The sequence below is a fragment of the Dermacentor andersoni genome, chromosome 9, assembly GCF_023375885.2.
Source record: "Dermacentor andersoni chromosome 9, qqDerAnde1_hic_scaffold, whole genome shotgun sequence".
Classification (NCBI taxonomy): Eukaryota; Metazoa; Arthropoda; class Arachnida; order Ixodida; family Ixodidae; genus Dermacentor; species Dermacentor andersoni.
Window position 1 is genome coordinate 136,637,162 of NC_092822.1, and position 7,943 is coordinate 136,645,104.

General features: G+C 51.2%; 1 pseudogene; it reads right to left on the reverse strand.

The window, feature by feature from the left end:
- Positions 1-4,391: 4,391 nt before the first annotated feature.
- Positions 4,392-7,043, reverse strand: LOC126529715 (uncharacterized; annotated as a pseudogene).
- Positions 7,044-7,943: the final 900 nt, after the last annotated feature.

The following is a 7,943-nucleotide window of genomic DNA, read 5'->3' on the forward strand; positions in this document are numbered from 1 at the left end:
CGGGAACTCTGAGCGATCGCTGGACTTCTTCTTTCACAATTTCGGCGATTGAGGCCACTTGAGGTTGCGATGAAGGGAAGACTCTTTGAAGCTCCTCTCGTACGACTGCCCTGATGGTCTCACGCAGGTTGTCGGTGGCCATTGATTGAACTCCGGTGTAGCTTGTTGGCTTGGTGCGGCGGTCGAATTGCCGGTTCCGCAATTCCAATGTCTTCTCGATGCTCGTCGCCTCACGAAGAAACTCGTCGACGGTCTTCGGTTGGCTTCTTACCATTCCGGCGAAAAGTTCCTCCTTTACACCACGCATCAGTAGGCGGACTTTCTTCTCCTCGGACATTTCCGGGTCGGCATGGCGGAACAGGCGGCTTATTTCCTCACTGAAGATCGCGATCGTCTCATTCGGCAGCTGCGCTCTAGTCTCCAGTAGAGCTTGGGCTCGCTCTTTTCGCACGGCGCTTGTAAATGTTTTCAGGAAGCCACTTCGGAAGAGGTCCCACGTCGTCAAGGTGGCTTCTCGATTCTCGAACCACGTCCTGGCGGCGTCCTCCAATGCGAAATAGACATGTCGCAGCTTGTCGTCGCTTTCCCAGCTGTTAAACGTAGCGACTATCTCATACGTTTCTAGCCAGCTTTCCGGGTCCTCAAATGTGGAACCGCGGAACGTCGGTGGTTCCCTGGGCTGCTGAAGAATTATTGGGGCCGCTGCGGCTGCCACTGAGGATGTCTTCTTGGTCGTTTCTGGACGATCTTCTTGGACTGTTTTCTTGGTCGTATCTGGTAGAAGACCGTGTTCCGGGGGCAACTGCTGTAGCCGGCGGCTTGCTCGGTGTTCCGGGGCGACGTTGGTGTTGTCTTTGCGGTCCGGGCTTGGATTACGGCTTGTCGGGGGCGTCCGGTACATGAACGCAAAGCACCTCCACCAGATGTCACGTGGTGGTGACGTTGACAGAGAGATAAAACTTTATTATGTCCTTGATGTGGTTCAGGGGTGGCGGGGGTCGGGAGACTAACCCCCAATCCCCCCCCTTCCTCAGACGGTGGCCAGTCCTTGCTTTCTGGCGGCGTCTTCGGCCATCCTGACGGCCCAGAGCTGCTCCTCTGGGTCCAAGCTGAGCAGCAATGTCTTCCACTGCTCGGCCGTAGTTATGGTGCGTGTGTTAGTGCGGGAGGTGTTGGTGGGTGAGGCTTTGGGGAATTGCCATATAATATGATCGAGGTCAGCGCGGGCCTCGCACGCTTTGCAGAGTGGGGAGTATGCATCGGGGTACATGCGGTTGTAAAGCACGGGGTTCGGAAAAGTTCGTGTCAGAAGGAGTCGCCAAGTGGTGGATTGAGTCTTATTCAGTGTTTTGTGTGCTGGGGGTAGCGTAACCGCTTTCTGTGGTAGTGCAGGAGAATTTCTCTGAACGTGACCATTCGGTCCCGCGCGTGACCGCGATGCAGGACAGAGGGCTGGTCGGGATCGGAAGACGCAGGAGAAGGATGATGCGCCCGGTGTGCGAGAGCTCGGGCCGCATCGTGGGCGGCTTCGTTTCCAGCCAGACCCGAGTGACCAGGGGCCCAGATGATTTGCACGCGGCGTTGCCTTGAGGGAGGAGTGCCAGAGAGAATCTTCTGCGCTTGGGGGGCTATCAGTCCTCTTGTGTAGTTACGAATGGCCGTTTTTGAATCGCTGATGATGCAGTTTGCATTGGTGGCCCCTTAGGCGAAAGCGATGGCCGTTTCTTTTTCTACTTCGGGTTGGGTGGTGAATATTGATGCGGCCGCGGCGAGGCCCGCGACTGCGACGACCGCCATGACGTTTTAGTTGGGGTATTCGGCTGGGTCTACGTAGGCCACGTCAGCGGCTTGGTCGTAACGCTTTTGTAGTTGTTTAGCTCTTTCTGCACGTCGCTCCGCATTGTGTTCCGGGTGCATATTGCGAGGTATGGGCAGGATAACTAGCTGAGCACGAATGTTTAGAGGGATGGGTACTTTTGGTCCGAATTGGGTGGTGTAGGTAATGCCTAGGGTGCCTAGAATGTGCCTGCCCGTGGTGAAGTTGGCGAGTCGTTCGTATTGGCTAATACGCTGCGCTTCAATAAGCTCGTCTATGGTGTTACGAATGCCGAGGGCGTCCAGTTTCTCTTTAGAGGTGGTGATGGTAAGATGTAGGGCATGTTTATAGGCTCTCTTGATCATGGTATTGAGTTTGAGCTTGTCAGTTGCATTGAGGCTAAGGTACGGGGCGACATAGGTGATCCTGCTCAGGGCGTAGGTGGTTACCAGGCGTATAAGGTTGCTTTCTTTCATGCCGTGATGTCGATTTCCGATGCGTGCAATGAAGCGAGTGGTTTCGTGTACATGAGTATCTAATTGCTTGAGTATCTCCGTGTTTCTGCCGTTTTGTTGGATGTGTAAGCCAAGGATACGGATGCAAGGTACAGTAGGTATGCGTTGCTGGTGCATGTGGAGTTCTATCTGGGGCGGGTGAGGGTCTGGACGTCGACCACCCCGATTAGGCTTGTACAGAAGGAGCTCCGATTTCTGTGGGGAGCACGCCAAGCCACGCGGTTCTACGTATGCAACGACCTCGTTGATGGCTTGCTGCAGCGTGTCTTGGATGTCCCCGTCGCTGCCCCTAGTGACCCACAGGGTGATATCGTCTGCGTAGAGGCTATGCTTGAGGTTGAGGTGACGTTGAAGAACACAGTAGCAATACCGCGAACAACAAAACTAACTTTTATTGGGCCAACCTGTGCCCACAAAACAGGCTACACTTATAGTACAACGATAGCGGCGAACACGGTCGGCGATCGTCGAAAATCTGATCAGCGGGTTAAGCGCCTCGGCTTTTATACAGCAGTCGTCGAATGTTCCAGACTAATCGTTGGGACCCGCGTGCCTTCCACAAAGTTCTACACCATTCGCGTCACGCGATGAAATCAGATAACACAAGGTTCGGCGACAACAGACAGCGGATAGAAGCATCGATAACTTTCCAGAAACTTCGGATACGTGCAGGCCCGTCCCGCGCTCTGCGATAACATTTGTTAGGCGGCGAAACGAGGTCGCCCGTTAAAGATAAGTACACGTGTCAATATTCAAAAAACCGGGGACGATCGAGCATATCTTTCTGGACTGCCATGACGCAGTGTTTTTGTGGGATATTCTAAAACGCAGCATTAAAGAGGAATTGCCGTTAAGGGCTTTCGGGATACCCTTCCTGCCATGTGCGGAACCAGAGTGAGTGCCTGTCGATCTGTTAGTGCTTCTGTGCATGCATAGCGTGTGGCGAACTCGTATGGATACTAGACATGAGCGCATTGTTAAGGCCCCAGCACATGAATACTTCATTGAAAGTGTGCTATATGTACGCGAATTTTTCTGTGCACAGAGTGATCCTCCTGATTGGCTAAGTGCTTTGGACAAAGTGACTAGCCTACATCGTTCTTATCACAACACACTGGTCCGGCATTGACTAGTTGCTTTTTTTATGGCCATGTAATATTCACATTGTACTTCCTTTTGCCAAGCCGGTAATAAAAAACTCGTGGCTGAGTGGTAGCGTCTCCGTCTCACCCTCCGCAGACCCGGGTTCGATTCCCATCCAGCACATCTTGCAAATTGTTTTTATTTATGAATTGCCTTCCACTATTTTTTCGCTCATGGCCGACACCGCCGACACCGTCTTTTCTGCGACGCGGGCTTGTTAACGCTGTCGCGTTAAAAAAAGCCAAGATCCAGATCGTATTCCTAATGAGTTTTTATATAGCTACGCTGAATGGGTATCTAAATACTTGACCAAAATCTTTCAGTCTTCTTTTAGTAGCGGATGCTTTCTAACTGGCTGGAAGCGAGCAAAAGTTATACCAGTTCATAAAAGCGGAAATAATTCTTTTAGTAATTATCGCCAGATTTCGCTCAGAAGTACAGTTTCGAAGTTACTTGAACACATCATATCCAAACACTTGCTCGGCTATCTCGACCAGTATGATATCCTGTATTACCATCAGCATGGCTTTCTAAAGGGACTGTCCACGATTACCCAACTGATAGAAATAGTTCATGACCTCGCAGAAACAATAAATTCACGTGGTGAAACAGACATCATATACCTTGACTTTGCGAAAGTATTTGATAAAGTTTCGCACCAAAAATGGTTATATAAGGTTAATGCGGTCTTTAGAAATCAAACACTCAGACATAGGTGTATCGAGCGTAATGCACACGGTCGTGGCTACAAGAAGAATGCTTTATTGATAAGAAGGGAACGTATCTATAGCTGCGCTGCTCTCTTCGTTTGCACAGTGTTGCTATCTTGGTTGGCCGTTGCATCCTCCTTTCTTTGAAGAATGGAAACACTGAAAACACGGAAAGCACTCAACATCGAAGAGTAGCAGTCAACACTCCTAGGCTGTTTCAGTCTGCTGGAATCCGTGCGTGTAGGCCAGGCGATCTGGTGGTTTTCGCGGTCTGGTAGATCGCCTTAGTGAATCTGGGAGCTTGGGTGGGCCGGGTGTACCTGCTGGTTGTCGATCCGGTGCGGCCTGCGGAGGTTCTGGCTGCTGCTGCGAGGCTGCGCTCGAAGATGAATCGGGGGTGTCGTCGCAGTCGTCCGCCTGGTAATGGATGGCTCTATGGAACGCTTCTGGTGTTTTGCGAAGGTGCTGTCTATTTCGACGGAAAACCCGGCCATCCTCTGTCAGAACGGTGTACGACCTTGGGGCCACGAGATCGTTGACTTGCGCCTTGATTTCCCATTTACCATTTCCATGGATGCGGACGACGCCTCCCTTCTGTAGTAGAGTTAGGGGTCTTCCTGCCGTCCTTGCTTGAACATGTTTTTGGACGGGACCTGATTATGACGCTGAAAAATCTGGAAGTAGCGTTCTGAGACTTCGTCCCATTAGCAGTTCCGATGGTGATCGGCCATCTTCGAGAGGACACACCCTGTAATTGCGAAGGCCCAAATAGAAGTACTCTTTCTTGCTCTCAGCCTTGCCAAGAAGCCGCCTGACCACTTGTACGCCCTTCTCGGCGATCCATTGGACCTGGGAAAACGGGGACTGGAAATCGTATGCACAAAGTCATAACGAGCCGCTAAATCTTTAAACTCCTTTGTCGTAAACTGCGGGCCGCCATCACTGCAAACATTTAGTGGTAATCCATGCCCTGCAAAGATCTGACGTAGTTTATGGATGACAGTCGTTGCAGAGGTATCCTTGAGATGCTCAACTTCTGGAAAATAAGAGTAGGCATCATAGACAACTAAAATGCTTTCCGGCGTGTTGAAAAAGATCTGTACCAACCCTCACCAACCCTCATCCATGGCATGTCCGGAACGGTGCGTTGGCACAGGGGCTCGTCAGGCTGTCGATAAGCAAACTTCCTGCAAACGTCACACCTGTCGATGAAATGAGCAATGTCTATTGACATTCCTGGCCAATACATCAACTTGCGAGCACTCGATTTGCATTTTCCTAGGCCGAGATGCCCTTGGTGCACTCGTCGCAGCATCTCTGTTCGCATACTTGCAGGTACGACTACTTTAGTTCCCTTGAGGAGTACTCCGTTGACTACAGAAAGTTCTTGTGCGAAGGACTTCAGCTCACCTTCTACAGGTATTGACGACTGCAGGCTGGAGATGACGTCTTGCGCTGTTGCATTACTGGCCGTTGCTGCCTGCAGACGAGATAGGGTGGCTGATCCAACAACGGCAGTCAGGGCGCCCACAGCATAAACTTCAACGTCCGTTGAGCCTTTTTCTGGTTGTTCCTGTGATGGGATTCGTGACAGGGTGTCGGCAACAACCAATTTGCTACCTGGAACATACTGCAACTCAGACTCGTACTTCAGCAGTCGAAGAAATAGTCGTTGCAGACGGGGTGGCATGTCGCCTATTTCTTTCTTTGAAATAGCCAATAATTGGTTGTGGTCGGTTTCGAAAACGACATGTCTTCCAATAACGTAATCATTAAACTTTTCACAGCCGAATGTTATGCCCAGGGCCTCATTTTCCATTTGGCCGTTCCTTCGCTCAGTTTCTGTGAGTGCTCGCGATGCGTAGCCTACCGGGCGCCAGTCGTTTCCGTCTTGTTGGAAAAGCACTGCTCCGAGTGCAAATGCTGACGCATTCGTCGACAGTTTCGTGAAAAGCTCGGAATTAAAGATAGCCAGGACGGGTGCTTCCGTCAGCATCTTTTTGAGCTGCACCCACTCACGCTCGTGAACATGCGTCCACTCGAAAAGTGTATCGTTTCTAATCAGGCTGCGCAGGGCCTCAGTTCGGGCTGACGACAGTGGCAAGTATTTTCCGAAATAGTTCACGGTGCCAAGCAAGCGTTGAACGTCTTCCTTGGTCGTTGGCGGAGGGTGGTTTAAAAGGCACTTTATCAGGTCGGGATCTGGCTCAATACCTTTGGAACTAATCTTATCCCCCTAGAAGCTGATTTCAGTACGTCCAAAAATGCACTTTTCTGCATTCCAAGTTAGGCCCTCTGCCTGTGCCCTTTTAAGCGCTTTGTACAGGCGTTCATCGTGCTCCTTTCGCGTATATCCGCACACTAGCACATCCTCAATGTACACAAGTGTTCCCGGGAGGTCGTCGAATATCTGGCTCATTGTACGCTGGAGAACTTCGGGTGCAGATGCAATACCGAACGGCAGTCTGAGATACCGATACCGACCAAACGGCGAACTGAATGTGCAGATTTCTGATGTTTTTTGTCGAGAGGAATTTGATGGACCCCGCTGTTTGCATCGAGTCTGCTGAAATACTTTGCATGCGCTAGATCATCTTCGATTTCTTCCCGGCATGGCAACTGAAAGTGCTTTCTCTTCACCGCCCTATTAATTGCCCGCGGGTCCATGCATACTCTTAAGTCTCCATTTTTCTTCTTTACGATAACCAAGGGACTTACCCAGTCTGACGGTTCTTCCACCTTCTCGATGATGTTCGCAGCATTCATCCAGTCGAGTTCTTCCTGAAGAGGCTTCTTGAGGGCGTAAGGTACACGCCGGGTTGGCTGTACCACAGGGACAGCGTCCTTCTGGAGCACCATTTTGTACTCGCGCCGCGTCCTGTCAATGCCCGTGAATAGCCTTGGGAATGCCTGCTTTAAGCTTCCGTATGTCTCGCTGCTGTCCACCGAGTTCACTCTGTTGACCAGACCAAGTTGCTCACTTGCCCCGAGGCCCAGAATTGCTTGCTTCTTCTTTACTATGAAGAACTCAAGCAGTACACGCCGTTTGTCTAACTGCACGGCGAGGCGAACTTTTCCACTGTGCGGTATTTCGCCGCCCCCGAAATGGCGCAGGATGCTCCACGTGGCGTACGGCTGCTGTCTAGTTCCGAGCCTTTTCAACAGCGAACGCGGCAACAAGTTAGCCTGCGCTCCCGTGTCGACCTTCAGCTGCACATCAGTTTCCTCAATGCTCGTTGTTACAACCCAGTCGCGACTTTCGGGGCCACGCTTACTTTCCGTCGTCCTGGTCTCCAGAACGTCGACGTCATTGTCACTCTCCGCTCCTTCGACCACGTCATCAACGGCTGCTCGCTTGCTCGTACGGCAAGCGGCAAAGTGATTAGGCGTCGTGCACTTGTTGCATGTTTTGCCGTACACCGGACACTTCCTTGGCGCATGCGAGAAGTTGCAATACCGGCATTTATGGCTTCCGTGTTTAGCTTGAGCTCGTAAAATAGGTTCAATCTTGTTTTTCTCCGTCCATGCCCTATTTTGCGATTCGGCAAGTTCCTCAGCTTTGCAGCATTCCACTGCTGTGGCTAGGGTCAGGTCTTTCTTTCGAAGAAGTTTTTCTCGCAGGGAAGAGCTGCAAATGTCATAGACGATTTGATCCCGCAGCATGGAATTTCGTAAATCCCCGAAGTTTCCCGTTCTTGCTTTTAGTTGCAGATGCCGAAAGAACTGTTCGAATGACTCTCCGTGTGCCTGACGACGCAA